The sequence below is a fragment of the Cotesia glomerata genome, linkage group LG1 (genome assembly GCF_020080835.1).
Source record: "Cotesia glomerata isolate CgM1 linkage group LG1, MPM_Cglom_v2.3, whole genome shotgun sequence".
NCBI classification, from domain to species: Eukaryota; Metazoa; Arthropoda; class Insecta; order Hymenoptera; family Braconidae; genus Cotesia; species Cotesia glomerata.
This window is the reverse complement of record NC_058158.1, coordinates 34,144,847-34,163,015: the sequence shown is the minus strand read 5'-3', so window position 1 is coordinate 34,163,015 and position 18,169 is coordinate 34,144,847. Positions and strand designations below refer to the sequence as shown.

At 30.0% G+C, this 18,169-nt stretch overlaps 1 protein-coding gene across 2 annotated transcripts in view; it reads left to right on the top strand.

The window, feature by feature from the left end:
- The window catches only part of LOC123274987, a 231,691-nt gene that overhangs the window by 39,171 nt on the left and 174,351 nt on the right, over positions 1–18,169 (top strand). The window lies entirely within an intron of this gene.

Here is an 18,169-nt window from a genome sequence, read left to right as displayed (position 1 = left end):
ATTTATTCACGCTCCGATGGGAAAATACCATTTACCCAGAAACAGCAAAAATATTTTTCTTTCCAAATCATATTTTTATAATACTCGAACCATTTTTATAACTCTTGTTTTTGTTCCAAAATACTCAAGAATATAAGTACAGTTATAGAATATTTTTTTTACCCAAGAGTTTTTTTTTTTTCAATTTTAATAATAAATGAATGAATGAAGAAATTATGGATGCTCATTTTCAAAGTCTATTTGAGCTTTAAATTAACTTTAATTGAATATTTACAAAAGATAAAAACCCAGAAGTGAAATGAATGAAAAATCTTATTTTTTTTTTTTTTTTAAAGAAAAATAGTTCACAATGAGATAGATTTTTATAGAATTTTAAATATTTAAAAAAAAGTCCATTTTTTTTTCAATGTCCCCTTTCATTAAAAAGTACAAAGGCAAAGTTTCCTCAGTTAACATTAGTTTTATGGCCGAATATAATTTTATAATGAAAATTTTGCGGAGAATAATACAAAAATTTCTACTAAATTCAAGCATTATATCATTATTATTATTATTATTATTATTATCATTATTTTAATCATTATAATTAATCTAACTACTATAACTAAGTAAAGTTTACCCAAATAAGTGAAATGTATACGATTATTTAGTTCACCGGAGTGGTATGTTTCTGTAACCTGGCAGACTATCATCTATTCCATTTACAGCGCTTTACATAGCAGAATTTAGAATGTCCTCTTTACTTCACTTCATCATCTTTCGCGTATCACGTTAAGGAGGTATTGTGAAAAATCACTTTTCTTACAATATTCCTCTATTTTTGAATACGCGTACTTCTAAGTGTCCTCTATACGAATAAATTTTTTTTAATAGTCCTTGCGGTAGTAATTTTCGAAATATTATCAATTAAAAATCGTACATCTAACATGTATTCCCTATCCTGACCGTAGTTAGAGTGAACATTTTATTGAATAACAACCAAACTTTTCTTAGAATTTTTTTGAAAAACTGAGAATATTTAATTGAAGTTATAACAAGTATTTTCTATCAATAATAACATAAACGAGCGGTATTCATTTTTTTATAAAAAATATTTGAAGTTAGCGACTTACGATATTTTACGTGAGTGGAAGTAAGTGAGCGATAGTCTGTAAAGAGGGGCAGCACTAGTGCGTGAGAAAGAAACCAATAGCCATAACCTATTGGTGTCTTTATTTGCCACGATACCTCCTTAAACATTAAACGTATAATATTCCACATCCACACAACATTTGCTCGACGCAAAGAGCCAGCATATCGTCTTTGTGTCTCTTGTATTTTCAACTACGCTCGCATTATAAATTTTCTCTATTTCACCGTCGTCACCGCATTCATTTCACGGAAATCTCTGAACCCAAAGTGAAACAGAATAGAACTAAATGAAAAGAGAAAGGAAAATGGTCGCAGTATTTAAACTTTTGGTGAGTTAAAAAAAGAAATATCTTGAATAAAATAAAAAAGGTGATATTATGTCATTATAGTGCAGTATAAATATTAAATGCGAAACATTACTGCATAAATAAAACAATGTTTTCCGGTGAAATGGTAATTCACATTGGTTACTGGTGGATAATAGCGGATTGTTGCCACTGGCGAGGAATGTAAATGAGTAGCTGATGTAGTGTGGCGTGTGTCCTTTGCGGGCCAACAAATTGGTACCGAGCTTGTAATTATCATTACAAATGGTACCCTCGACGCGTCGGGTTATGTATACACTGGCTATAACTACGAGTACAACTACGGGATCTAGAATTTCTGTATTCGGTATTCCGTACTACACTCTTCTTGAGACTCTGTAGCTTCATCTTTACCTCAAACTCTGGAATTTCTATCTCCCATCTTCATCCCTCGAGTATTTCAGTGTTCCCTTTCCCTACATTTGGGTTATATGTTCATAGATATGCAAATGCCTCCAAACATACGAATGTTACCATAGTAATATTGTAATGTATAGACTCGCATGATTGGTTATTCCTCAGCAAACAAATGTAAATTCAATAATATTCATATTTTTTTATGCTTATGTAAGTTTACCCCACTAAATCATACTTTTCTTTCAACTACATTAATTCAATCGTGTGTTATTTATATCAAGAATTTTCTTCTTACGTCATAAGAAAATTTATTCTTTTTTTAATTTAATCATATTGAGAACATTCCTTACATCTTTGGAGGAGGATTTTATTTAGAATTAAAACTTAAGAAAAATAGACTTTTTTGTCTTTTTACAATTACATTAATCTCTTTATTATAACTTCACTTTGAGATTCTTTTTAGATTTCCGGAATGACTATCAATAGAGTTTAAGCCCCGGTTAAAATCGAAAAAATAATAAGATCAATTTCTTTGATGTCAATGTTAATAAAAGAAGCAAAGAAGAAGTCATTTACTTCCAATATAAATTGATCATATAATATTAAATTCAGTACAATTTATTTACAAATAATTTACAATATCAGAAATTTATTTCCATTTGAACCTTTGATAATTTTAAATTTAGATAAAAAAAATTCGCCAACTTCTCTGTTTGTGAATTTTTTATTTTTCTAAAAATCCGTACCAGCAATTAACATCTCTCTTAAACACGAGTTCATTTGGTAATTGATTTTACTAAAAATAAATATCAGATAGGCTCTTTGGAAGGATTAAGATAATTATTTTTTTCTATAACTTAACATCTTAAATTTAAATCTCTTGTAGTGAAACAATTTAGTGATCATGCGCCCTCCGTCGGAGATTTTTAAAACTACTTTTGGTCGAAAAATTATATGTAAAAATTCCCTTCCAATAAAAACTACACGGAAAGAAAATTATGGGAACTATTCCTATACCATTATGGGAATGGTTCCCATAATGCTATAGGAATAATTCCTATACTATTATAGAAACTATTCCTATATCATTATAGGAACTAATCCCATAATATTATGGGAACTATTCCTATAATATTATGGAAATGGTTCCCATAATGGTATAGGAATCATCCCTATACTATTATAGGAATGGTTTCCATAATTTATGGGAACCATTCCCATAATAGTATAGGAATGGTTTCCACAACATATAGGTTTAAATCCTACATGGAAAAAAAAATTGGGGCTGCCGCATGATTCATTCCTGTGGAAGATACATGACTTTTATATGACAGCAACATGATTTTCAAGTGGCAGGCAATAATAGTTAAAGCAACAATAATGATTAAATAATAATCATAATAATAATTTATATTATTAAGAGAATAATAACAATTTTGTCTCCTGGATAGTCACATGATAAAATCGATTTTTTAGTGAAATTTAGTGTCATTGCAAAGGACTTGACATGAAATTGTGCCTTTTCAAGGTTTCATATCATTCTCGTCGATAGTCAATTTATGATATTTAGGTTGCATTCGAAAATGCTCTATCTCTATAAACATATAATTGAGAAATGGCCTTGTATCTTGACATTTTTGTCAACTATTGATATTTTTAAAGATATAAGCTCATATTGATGTTACACTCATCGAGACCTTTCATTTGAGTACCCACATCAATTTTTCATATATATTACATACATGTATATATGAAAAATATATCAAAAATGCATATGGATACTCAAATGATAGCTCTTGATGAGTGTAACATCAACACGAGCTTATATTTTTAAAAATATCAATAATTAAGAAATGACCTTGTATCTTGTGAATTATTGACATCCCCCACGGAAAAATTATGTATCCTAGAATATATGCTGGGAATATATCCTAGTATGTATTCAAGGATATATGCTGAGTATAAGAAAATTCGCCGAAAAATATATCTTAGGATATATTCTAGAATATATCTTAGAATATATCCAAGAATATATCCTAGGATATATTCTAAGATATATATTGATTATGAACTAGACTGTAGATCTCACGACAGACCAGACTATAGATCTCAACAAAATTTTATGTAAAACGGGACACATACGAGCGCAAGTATATATTATCCATGGATATATTCGGGATATTTACTGGAATATATACTAGCACATATATCTTAGCATATATTTTTTGGCGAATTTTCATATATCCTAGCATATATTCTAGAGTATATTCTAGGATATATTCCCAGCATATATTCTAGGATATATATTTTTTCCGTAGGGGATTTTTAAAGATATAAGCTCATCCCGGCATTACACTTATCGAGACCTTTCATTTGAGTACCCACATCAATTTTTCATATTATTTTGAATACATAAAAAATATATCAAAAATGCATGTGGGTACTCAAATCAATGCTCTTGATGAGTGTAACATCGGGATGAGCTTATATCTTCAAGAATGTTAATAGTTTACCAGATACAAAGTCATTTCTTCATTATGTATCTAGACACAGAGCATTTTCGAATGCAGCCTAAATTCTTATTATAATAAATTGACTATTGGTGAGAATGATATGAAACCTTGAAAAGGCACGACTTCAAGCAAAAACCCATTTTATCATATAAATACACTGGCCACAAAATTTTTCTTATTCTCTTAATAATATAGATTATTATTATTATTATGATTATTATTATTATTTAATTATTATTGTTGTTTTAACCATTATTGCCTACAACATGAAAATCATTCGGCTGCCCCAATTTTTTTTTTCCGTATATATATTATAGGAATTTTTTCGAACTCACTCCGCACGAAGATTTTATCTTTATTTTATTTTGAGAATGATTCCTATAATATTCTAGGAATCCTTACTATACCATTATGGGAATAGTTCCCATAATGATATAGGAACCATTACTATATCATTATGGGAATATTTCCTATAATATTATGGGAATGGTTTCTATAATTGTATAGCAATCATTCCTATAATTATAGAAACCATTCCTATACCATTATGGGAACCATTCCTATCATTATGGGAAATTTTCCCATAATTCTGGGAAAATTTCCTATAATTCATGGGAACAGTTCCTATAATTACCTGGGAACTGTTTCTATAAAATTATAAGAATAGTTCCCATATTTTTCTTTCCGTGTATGTTCTATTTAATCAAGATAAAAATAGAGTAATCAAGATTAAATATCCAATACTTTTCTAACTATAACCAAATGTACTATTTCATCTCTTCAATACTTATTAATTAGTTTGATATTTATAGAACACTGAATTATTAATTCCCGAGAAAATTGCTTTAATTAAGAGCCGCTATAATAAATTGAAAATAAACTACTGTTGGTTTTGAACAAAGGTAGACTTTAATTAAAAATATTCAGACGAGATGGAAGAGTTTATTAAAATGTTTATTTGAATAAATGAAAGTAAAATAAAAACTGCGATATAATTGTTCGAGTAAAGCTCGATATCATTATAAAATTAATGTAGAAAAATGTCGGATTAATTAAAGATAATAACCGCGATATGAAAGTAAATTCACCAAATGTGCCTCCTTTCCCACTCGCCCTTTCATCACCGAACATTTAATTGATATGGGACTGCAATGTTGAATTTAATTGAGAACACCGGTTTATTTGAATCGATTGATTTTGACCATCAACTAATTTTGCTCAGCCAAGAGTCAATGTCCTCGTTGAAAGGCGGAAACGTAAAAAAATATAAAAATAAAAAAAAAAAGTTAAATGAAATAAAGTGATGGTAGGACGCGTTGAGTTTGTAGACTGACGTAGGGATAAAAACACGCGGGTAACGCGGTTCGTCCATTCATCCATAGAATAGAGACAGCGTGAACAAAAAAAGCAGCGAGTGAGTGAGCGAGTAACTTTTTGTAACACCGAACTCTTACACTACTCACACTGGTGTCTATGTTTGTCCAAACTAAAGCACCACGAAAGCGCAAGTCTCTCAACAGCTGCAAAAACTTATATTATCACTGGAGAAATTTTGTATGGAAATCAGTCTAGTCTTTTCCAGTTTCAGATTCAATCGATCTGCTTTTTCAGGAGTAATTTTTTTAAGCTTCAGATAACTCGGGATAATTAAAAAAATTCTGGTTCATTCAACTCAGCCTTATTTTCACAGGCTCCTGTGATTCCTCTGATTCTTCTTTCGTTTGTTGTTTTTAGGTATCACTTTCGTTTGACAAAAACCCAAACGCAAACACACCCTCTTCTGCAATACTTTTAGTTATTCGACATTCATCCAGATCTATTTCATCGGATTACTAAAACTATGCGTTCGTAAGAGGATTTTACCATTCTTTTTTTACTTGTTTTGTGTTTTTAATTAATTTACTAGACTACTGACTGCTGTACTGTCGAAATAGATCATGTGAAATTCATCCGTTGAATTTTTTCAGTTCATTAGCTTTTGAACTTCAATGAGGAAATTCTTTATTTCAAAAAAGGTAAAAAGGTATTTCCAGTCTGATATTGATTACATCTTCAACAAATGTTATAAAGTCAAATTTTTGGATCCAAAATAAATGTTTTTCTAAAAATTAAAAAAAAGCTTAAACAATAATGCAAAAACATCCAAAAGTTTTGAAACAAGCTTAGAGCTATCCATTTTTCAAATTTTTTCTACATTCAGCTTTCCATCCAGTCCGTCGGGAAATCCGAGTGGTCAATCCCCGATATATATCAGCCCTAGGCCATCATACCTGCAAATAGTTCGAGTGTCGAGCAAAGTTGTCCCCGTCTCGTGAGAGAGTTTCAAATTTAAAGGACAAAACTGACATATAACCACAAATAACTTATAATATGGCCTCGCTGGTTTTTAAAGCTCTGAAAAATAAAAAATTATAATTTGCAAAGAAAAATACTGAACTTTTTGTTATTCTACGTTTGTTTTTACCCTAGTTTAGCTTCAATTTGCTCTTACTTTAAATTAAAAGAAAAAAAAAATTGCGGTAATTTGCTGAAAAGTATAAAATATACGATATGATTTATTAGCCACTTTTATCTCAACTTTTAAAAAGCCACTCACGAGGCATTGTTGAAAAAAAGGAGAGAGAGGAAGTTTAAAAATGTCTCGACGGACTTATTTAGCCGTAATGTCTCTCTCTACAGTTTGTAAGGCAACTTGCTGGTGAAAGTTTATCGTTTTAGCGTTAAAGTATTTTCTTAAGTGATAAAACCCATGGTGTATTGCCGACGTTAGTGGCATGAAAGTTCTTGAGTCAGACGTAAACTTGATAAAATTACTTCTTGAACGATGTCAAATAGTTTTATCTCCCGCGTTGCGACAGTTATGATGGATTAAATCAACGACATTCATCCATGGGTGATACTACAAGCTTCTAGATCAACAGACCTGGCTGTTACACAAAAACTAAAAGTAAAAATAAAACAAAGTTTGGTAAATCCATTCATATATCTAGGCCATAAGCACACTGTAATACGTTTATCCGCGTTAATTTAATAAAAAAAAAACGAAGTTTTGGAACAAATTTTTAATGAAAAAAATTCGAGTTTAATGATTGAGCTTTTATACACAACTATTAATTAGTAAAGTGAGTAAATAGTGAAAAAATATTAAATATTTTTTCCTAAAATTATAAATTTTTATTTTTTAAAATATTTCTCTTTTACCCGAAAAACGCCATTTTCATGTATAGTATGGAAATTTTACCAACGATTGTTTTTAAATAAACATTGAGTTCAATTATTGAGCATTTTTACTTATTATTTAAATTTAAAAAATTCAAGAAATAATGAGTGTATTAAGTCTTTTCATATCTTCAAATGATAATCTTTAAAAAAATCAATTTTTTAAATCAAAAATTCTATTTTGTATAGTAAGAAAATTTCGCTCATAATTTTTCTTTAAAAAAATTTGTGTTAAAAATAAAAAAATCGACTTATTACTCTGTGATAATGAAGAAAACAAAAAAAAAAAATGAGTTGTTTATGATCTAAAAATAACGAATAAAAGTCTATATAATCAAAGAGTGATTGAATTCTATTGGTTCTTTCAGAGCATAGGAATTTAAGTTAGTTAGCGTATAAAAAATTTATAAATCAAACGATACTCACCGGAGAGAAAGTTTCTCTATACAAGGTAAATTGGTTTTGGGCGAACGAGGGTCGAATAGACGCAAAGATCGATTGGTAGACTTATCGATAACTCTTGTAGTACGTGGACTTTGTAGAATATTCAAGTAAAGGGAGCCAAGAATGAGAAAATGTTGGATCGTGCTTTGAAACTAGTCAATGCTGTTATGTCTTAGCTGATGGTGCTTCTGCTTCAGCTTCTGCCTCTCTAGTACTCCAGTCTCCTTTGCTTCAGTTGAGGCATCTAGTGGTGGTAGTCGCGGTGTGTGTATATCAACTTTAAACGCAACTCGTGTCTTGTTCAGACAGCTCGGGAATTCACCTGTTCACAGGCTTGAAGAATTTCATCCCCGTCATTCTCTCTTGTTCTTCACTTGATATAGAACTCCGAAGTCTAGATATAGATATGGATATAGACAGCAAAAGCAGTAAGTGGAAGTGTGATCGTAAATGTAGATATAGATGTAAACTACTAGCTGACTGCATTTTAATACCGACAGCATGATATTCAACACAGATGCGCTTTGGCTTTCATATTTTATATATCCATCATATTATATTATATTAAGATAATATCGCTAACGGAAATATATATTTTGTAGTTTTATATTCTTTATGCGTATAAATCAACATATGTATTTTGTATTTAACTTTTCATTTTGGACTGCACATAGTTTAAAGGAATATTTGATGTAGAGTAAATATTAACAAGCTTCCGTTCTTCTATTTTTATCACTATTTTATATTGGAATATTTGAACATGGTTTATTGAATTCCGCACATATGTGTTTCAGTAAAAATATTGAATTTAGTTTTTGAATTTTAGTTCAGTTTCAACGGGTTGTAAAAAATTGTGAGCTTAAATTTTTTTTTTAAGGGTAGATAAAAGAAAGAAGAGGAATCGAAGTGAATTTTTTAGCGTTAGGATACTTTGGCAGTTTTGAAGTTGAAACATCTGCTGGTTCTCCGTAAGATGACTTTGCTGGAAGTTATTTTTACTATTAGGAGTTAAATAGGGCAAGGAAAATAGAAAAAATAGAAGTTAGCGCTCAGCTTAATTTTTTATGATAGAAGTTCATTTTAACAAGAAAAAAGTTATTAATAACAGATGAGAAAATTTGAATGTTTTAGTTCTTTACTTTCAAGAAATTTGTAAAAAACGATGGAAGGTTTTAATTATTAAAAAAAAATTTTTTAAATAGATTTATCTGATAATTTTTAAGGATTTGATAGAATGTCTTCAAAATTTCATTAAAAAATTTTGAAGTGATGATTTTACAAAAAGAAAAAAATAATTAATTTTTAAAATTAAAATTTTCTACAAGTTTGTAATGAAAATAAATTTATAACATTAGAGAGGATAAAGTGAATTAGTGAGAATGACAAAAACACCAGAAGTGATAATGAGCAACACTAGGCCTTGGTTGAAGACTCATAAATACAAGTACGCAGACAACATCTCATTAGCTGTTAAATTAAAGTAGTGAATGTATCCACAAAGTAATAACAGAGTTTGAGTACGAAGAAGTTACAAGAGACGCTGATTATGAGAGTGACTAGTGTCTCGCGTCTATCTCAAGTTAGTTTACGGTTTGATAAAGAATTAAGAGTCTAAACTTTCCGCAGAATAGAAGGTTGTAGAAGGAGAAGCAAAGAAAGGTTAGGTTTGACACCGAGGACGGGAGTTAAAGTCGTACCAGAGAGTAATCGACTTTTCTGACCCGAATAAGCCCAAGAGCTCGTTCTCAATCCTCATCCTTATCTTCGTCTCGGCGATACCCCACTCATCCATTTGAACTCTACTGTCCCATCTCGGCAGCCCGTATCCTCCTCTAGTGGCATACATTTTCAACATATTCGTTGGTTTGCCAGCAACTTGCAACACTTTTTATTCGGTCGGGACTTCTTTTATTTTTTTCACTTACTATACCAAAAGCGCTCTAGCTCAAGCTCCGCTTTCCCTACCCAGTAATCCCACTCTTTGGCTCTCAACTCAGAGCCTCATTTTTACTTTTTATTTTTATTACTACTACCATTATTTTTATTTTTATCCACTTTTCCCCGCTCACCTCTGACTCTTGACGGAATTGGACGATATATAGTAATAACGGTGCATTCACCCAAAACTTCAATATCCTCAGGTCTTTAGGACAAAGACCGTATCGTATGCTCCAGAGGTGAAAACCGTCTGGTTTTATGTTTAAAAACATTTTAACGCCCATTTATATACTTCAATTGATTTTCATTGATTTTGCAAGGAAAAGCAAATTATTGGGGAATAGGAAAGCAATCATTTTAAAAAATTGGATCGGGGGAACACCCGCTGGTTTTACTTTTACTTAAGTTAATTAGTTTTTGCTCTTTTGAAGCCCACTTTGTTTGTTTTCATCTTGATCATTCTTACCAGCACTGAAATAAGAAAAAATTCTTATTTTTTTAATTATTTAATTAAATAAACAATAATCCGACGGCTTGTGCCAAAAATAAGATTTTGTTTTTTACAAAAAATTGTAAAACTTTGGTCTTAAAAATTCTTTTAACCAGACAAAAAAATTTTCTATAGTGACCCGTTTTACCTAAAAAACACTATCACTAAAAGATTTATATCAAGGTATATGCAAAGTTCTTTAAGAACTTTATTTCACTAAATTTTTAATGCGGTCCTTTGTGACTCTCTTGTTACTTTAAATCTTAAAGTACATAAATTCACTAAAACGACATTTCACTGAAAAAAAATAATGTAAAAAATGTCACCGTTATCTATTACTTAAATTTCACATTACATAAAAAATGCAAATGCGTTTTACATACCCTTAAAAATATCACCTCAAACATCACTTTTATGCGTGGAATTTTTAAGAAATCTTCTGTGCTGCTTGTATTATTTTTAGTAAAATTATTATTTACTAAAAAAATAAAAAATTTTCAAGAGTGCGGTGATTAACTTATGGATTGGTTAATGTTAAATGAATTTAGAAAAAATGCCGCAGATGAATTGACTCGCACAGAAATATCTGGCTGTAAAAATAAATTCCTGTGTAGATTAGTATGGATTTGCACGGGTATTTGCTGCTGCATGAATCACATGTACATTTCAGTTCACTAGATGGATTCTACAATACTCTTTCAAATGTAACAAATAAAATTCGTTTGTATTTTATTTATTATAAATGAATAGAGCAAAAAACTTTCCATTTATAAGGGAAATTTCAGTCGATTCGATAAAACGAAATAATTTAAAATTACAATCCAGCGAGGTCGTTTCAATATAGTGAATTTGTTGTACTGGAAATTACATTATTGTAATGTAATGAAATATCAGTATATAATGTTTGATTACTCCATCAGTAGAGTGAACCGGAAATTACATCAATATTCCCTTGATGGTGTATATTTTGAATCAAAATAAAAACAAAAATTTTTAGCTATTAGATGACATTAAAAATGATTGTGACTAAATTGGATCCTTTTTTGCACGCCTCATGATGCGAAAGTATTTTTATGGCTGTTTTATTGAGGCTGCACTTGTAGGATCATAAAAGTTCACTATACGAATTACAGACACTTCCATAAACAACTGATTTTGCTATAAAAAAAGAAATCACAGATTTTTCAATTATTTTTATTTAAACTTAATTTTTGATTTAAAGTTAATTTTTTTATCAATGGAATCAAAATTAAAAAAAATCTAAGAATTGGCAATTACCGTGTTATGAAATGGGGCAGCTAATTCAATTAAAATAAAATTTTGAAACCTCCTTTACTTCTAATTGAATCATAAAACCTTCAGACAGTGGTGTAAAACGAAATTTCAAGCTAAGGGACGTAACATTCAAGAACAGAAGGTTCTCCTTGAAGATTGTCATATAACATAGCTACTATATGACATAACACTTACGGGGTTGCTGATATGATCGTAATTGAATAGAAAGCATCAGTAAAGTGCACATCAGGCGAGAATTTCAGTCTCGCTGTATGAATAACCACACAGTTTCTGCAAACGCGCTGATACGAGAATTGTGGTTTAAACAATTGGATTTTCCCATAAAAAGGTATTATATCCGCAGTTTATATATGTATTACGTATTACCTATTATGTATTATGTTATATTATTGAAAGGAACAGATAGATTCCATACGCGAGTTCGGTTAAATTCTCTCTTCTCTCTGCTCTCTGCTCCCTTTCTTTCTCTCTCGATTCAGAGCGAATAATCATTAAAGCTAATCTAATTATTAGATCATTGCGGTTCACTCATAACAGTGTGGTCAGCCGTGACCTGCCGCTTTTATACGTGTGAACGCAGGGGGCGACACTGTTGTCATGTCAATGTTATTCAAATAATTCGTATTGCTTCCGTAAATAGTCCTCTGTTCGACTGTCAAAATTTTACCTGATTTATTTCTGCTCATAAATAATAGCTCGGAAATTGTTTGCATAATTTATTTTATTCTTCAAAGTGCCTCACGTTTATTTTATGACGGTAATTATTGGATGAATTATTTTTAGGCGTGATAAATGTTGTTCATTTTTTTTTATTTAGAGTCGATTTAATATTTTTGAATTTAATAAAAAAATTTTGCTTAATTAAACTCTAAAAATTTATTTTAAACTTTATCATCGGTTTTAATATAAAAAAATAATTAATATTAGAAAAGTCAATAAATGAAATAACATAAAAGAAAAATTATTTTAATGTAAAATATTTAAAGAAATTTAATGATTTTTTGCATTGAATTTCTCTAATTTTACGAAGAAAATAATTTTAAAACTTTAATTACACTGTAGAGTGTAACGAAACTAAAAAGTCTATAAACTTATGTGAGGACAAAAAAAAACAGAACTCTAGCGTAGCGGTACAAGTTGAAAGTAAGCCGAAATGAGATGCAATAGTTATTTTCTTCTTGGCAACGAAACCAAACGCACTTTCTTCCCGAGAAGAGTTAAATAAGACAAAGAGCAAGTATAAGTCGAAATAAAAAAAAAATAATCTAACGAATAAGGGACGCAAACAAATAGCTGCCGAGAATGAGAACAGTAGAGTAATTAAGCCGGAAAAAAGTAGTTGAGATAGACAAAGTGCCCGAAAGAGACCGAAACTGAAAAAGGTGGATAGAGCTTAAAGAAAACAGTAAGTAACTTTAAAAAGGTTTACATGGAACCGCCCCTACTATGTACTATTCACTATGTACGAGCTTCAATGAACATCGTCAATGACTTTTCAGCTGATTCTTTTTGTACTGTACGACCCTACCAAAAAGGCATAAAAAACTATCGAGTGCGCTTTTATCGCAACGTTAACTCACTGGCGTTTTACATAGCGGGGCACTCCCGGCGCTGGGTCAATACCAAAATTCCTTGCGTTCTTTCCAAGCAAAGAGCTTAAGCTTCATGTTGACCTCATTTAATTTTAAACTTAAACAAGTACATATCATCTGGTAGTCTCTCCTCAATAGAAAAGTACTTTAAGCATTAACTTTCAATTAATAACGCCACTCGGATAAATTTATCTTTATATATGCACAAGATGAAAAGATTCTTTAAGAAAAATTTACACTGCTTACACCTCAGGGATGAATAATTATTTATATATTTTCTTTTATGGCTTTCCAGCCTGCTCGTCTCGTTTAAACCGAGTCGAGGAAGCGAAACCCATTAAGTATATACCACGAGGCAAATGTGATATATATTTATATATATAGTCTTTTGATTATTCTTTTGTGGAGTTTGATAGTCGCGAGAAAAATAAAAATAAAAAAATAATGGTATCATCAACCAGAAACGGAGAAACAGAACAAGATAATGGTTTTCATTGGATAGTAAAGAGTGTATACTGTCCACATATATATTCATATAGTTATATATACGTAGAAGATTGTTAAGCCCCGCCATTACCCTGTTTCTCATTTAATTCGTCAGCTCAACTATTTTCTATTACTCCTGTCTTTATTTATTATTCCTCTCTGCTGTTGAACCAAAAATTGAAGCCAAGTAATCAAGGCTTGAATTTAAACGTCCTCTTAATTTCTCAAAAATCTCGGCCTAGTTTTACATTGTAAAAATTCAGTACGAAAATTTTAGACTGAAATAAATTTTTACTTATCTTAAAAAAGTTTTACATGCCAAAAATTACTAGCAAATAATTCAAGCAATTTAGTTCAAAAATATTAATCAAACTTTTTTAATTTTTAAAGTTTTTTTTTTATTTTTTCAAAAATTGAGTGTGGGAGAAAAGTATAACTTTTAATTATTCTAAGAACAAAAAGGTGATGAAAAAAAACTTGCACGAGAGAGTAGAGACTAAAGTATGTTCACTCAATCAATATAATAGAGTTATTAGTTTGAATAAAGTGTAAAACGGTTTATAAGTTAAGTGTCAAAAAATTCAAAAGTTAATTTCAGATTAGGAGAAAATTAAGAAAATTGAATAAAAAAGTTTGGAAGAGATTGACTCTTCATTGAAAAGATCAAGTTTTAAAGTGCCGGTAAATTGCAAGATTACTAACATTTTGAAGGAGCGCTTGCTTTGAAACAATTTTTAACAAAAAACTATCATCAAATATTAATCATCTCATCATATCAGAATCATAAATTACTGAAAATTACCATTCGAAATAATTAACACACTCGAAAGTTATACTACATCACACAAACTGCTGAACATATTCTAATCAATATTAATATTTCAAACTTTTCTAATTAAATTCACGTATACAGCAAATACTGACTAGTAATGCAACGCAATCACTTCGGTAAACGTTGAATATGTACTATAATATATCGTTTAAATATTTTCATTAATAATGCTCCGATTTTGTCATATTTGGCTCAAAACTTCTACTTCGATTTCAATCTCTACAACTGAAATCAAAAGTGATTATTATTTCGGACCCAAATAATTACAGGGGAAATTTTCAGATAGGTACCTTCGTCATTTAAAGTAAAGTTTACTTGTTAGAGTTGATTATCAAGCTTATCGTCAATTTAATCCCGGAAATTTGCATAAATATAAACAGTAAAGTTATGCGCGGATTTCTCTTCCAGCCTTTCAGAATTAAATTTGCCTACATAATCAGGGCTGCTCTTCTCTTTCTTTCTGTCCATATCTTTCATCCCTTCTATACCGACGCTCGCTCAATGGTTTTTACCGCTGGTAAGACAGTTTACAACTTGTTCCGAGGTTCAAGGTTTCTCAACAGCCAATTCGCGTCTTAGTACAGCTGTTGTCATAATCAAATTTCTCCGAAAAAAAATTCAACTTAATAAATCAATATGTCACCTAAATTTACCAACTAAAAATAACAATTGAGTTTAATCATTCTTATCAAACAATTAAATTTCTTTTAATGATAATTTTTATTAACAGTAGCACCTAGATAATTAATTTTATTATTTAGAACAATTAGAATAATTTTTTTCAGTCTAAATCTGTTATTTCTTTAATATTGAATTAAATTTTAAGGATTTACGTTTTAAAAAAATTTTTCTTCGACCAAAAATTAAAAAAAAAAAAATAAAAATATAAAAGTATCACAATTTTTTTAATAAAATATTTTAAATATTTCTCAAATTTCACTCGATAAAATTCATTGAGTAATTTTCACACCGTCAAAATTTTTCCCATTAAACCGACCACTCATTTTTTCCACCAGCCATAAAAAAAAATAAAATTCATAATTTTTATTTTGAAGCCCGTGGGCAGTTTCGGCTCGGGAAAAAATAATCAATACAAAGGAATATAGATGTATGTAAAAATTGGGAAATAAAACAGATAATAAATACAGGAAAAAATAATAAAAATAGGTAAAGGGAGAAAGTACAAGGTGTTTTTTTTTAAATAAACCGAAGGGAGTGGAACTAATACCAATATTCGAGCATTACAAGTTAGTTTGTTCGAGCAATGGGGGGCTAGGGGATGAAGGATGCGAGATGTGTGGGTGTAAGGCACTTCGAAGAACGAGAATGAGATAGAGAGGTTACTTCTCCATTTGGGCTTACTACTATACACATAATACTTATAATACTGGGATCTCTATCAGTATATAGGTATATAAATATATGTATGTAGCAGTTGTGTTGTGGAAGAGCCGGTGGTGGTAGTGGTTGCGCTCAACGCCCGGTTACTACTTCTACGGTACTGTCACTTGTCAGTTGGCCGCGAGCGCTCGAACCGTAACGTTCATGTCATTTTGTCCTCCATTTTTCTATTAGTTAACAACTCGCCGGATTTGTTTATATTCGTTGACTACCAATTGATAAATACGAATAATTGATTTAGTTTTCCATAAAATTACTTCGGAGCATTAATGCATCGAAATTTTGAGTTTCGCGGTTTTTTAATCGCGACTCGAGCCAAGCTCGAAGTAACTTCTGTTCACATTTTCAACCTGGGAAACTCATTGGCATGTGGTTGAATTTTTGACGGATCAATTGTAGCGCGGAAATTTAAATTTTTGGCGGGAAATATAAAAATAAGTTACAAAGTGGCCGTGAACGGAATCGCTGTTGCTAAATCCGTGCATAGCAAAAGTGTCAACAAAGCTTATCGAATATAGGCGCTAAAGGGTGTGCTTACTTCCCGGAAGTTATTTGCAATCTGTGTGTCAAAAAAAGTAATATTATTTTGGCCCTAGTGTATTTTTTATAATTTATTTTGTTTGTCTATACAAGTGATAGCTGTTGTTGTTTGTTTATTTGTTTTTATATTTTGGTTTGTTCAGTGAATAAAATCAGAGTTATTTTATTTAAAATTTATAAAATATTTGCGTAAACAAATTTACGTGACATCTATATTAAATCGAGGCTGGTGAGTTGAGAGTTTATTTTGCCGGTGATACTATACATCGGTAAATATTTTATTTGATGACAACAATAAATTGGTCGTAATACTAATACTTACTCCGTTTTATTCTCAATGGAGACACGATATAGCCGTGGGATTTGGAAATGTCGTCAGGGTCACACTCACCCATTGACGAAGGTGCCTGTGTATAATGTTATAATGTAAGCCCCGCACCAATTTATCCCCGATGGAATACACGTACAATAATAATAACAATGATTATGATACTAAAAAGTGCGTAGGCGACATTGTATTTACAGGCAGATCCCACGGCTTTACTTCTTCATGATTTATTCACCAATTTATTGTTTTACGAGTTTGTCAAAGTGTGTAACAGTTTTATTAAACGTCGTATTTTGAAAATTATTTTTTTGAGCCGAATAATTGACTGTTACATTGAAATTCAAATTGAATGTTTAATTAAATAATGTGGATTTTTAGGCTTGATTTAAATTGCAATTTTATAGATTATTTAGTAAGTTACAACATTTTTTTTTTATGCGAAAAAAATTTTTTGTGATAAAATCAAAGTAAATTTGAAAATAATTCTTGTTTTATAAAAATAACATTAAAAAATTTAATTTACATGTAAAAAAAGTTTTACATTTTTTTACAAGTAATCATTAAAAGATTATTGAGAAAAAAAATAAATTAAAGTCTTGAAAAAAAAAATATTTATCAGTTTTGGAAAGATATAATTTAAAATTAATGAAAATATTAACATATTAAATGAATGTATATTTGCAAGTACAAAATTTATTACAATTAATAAAATTACATTGAATATAAATGTGAATTTGACATAAATACTAGTTATCAAACTCTCATAAACTAATTTTCATAAAAAAAAAAATAAGTTGGTTATTTAATTGAATATAAATAAACTCAACGTCTAAATGTGGATCTAATAAATTAATATCTGATATTAGTAAACGCAAGATTTAACTCGCAGTAGACTTGAATCAATTTCTCTCTTTATCATTATCATTAATAGTAACCGCTATTCAAGTTTACTTATAGGTCAATTAAATTCAATCACCTCACTATCGATTAATTTATGTAGTCGCCATAAATTTGAATTATTGCTAAAAAAAATTTCTAAAAGAAAAGAAAGTTACGCAGCGAACTTTAATAAATTTTCTGTTGTACACTTTGGCAAAGAAAAACTCTGCTCGTCAAGGAGAATTATTTTTACACAATAAAATTTTTATTAAAGTATAATAACAAAAGATTATTTTTCACTGGCAAATGCAGGTCTGTTTTTAACATACACCTGCTGTGAATAATTTTATCTATATAG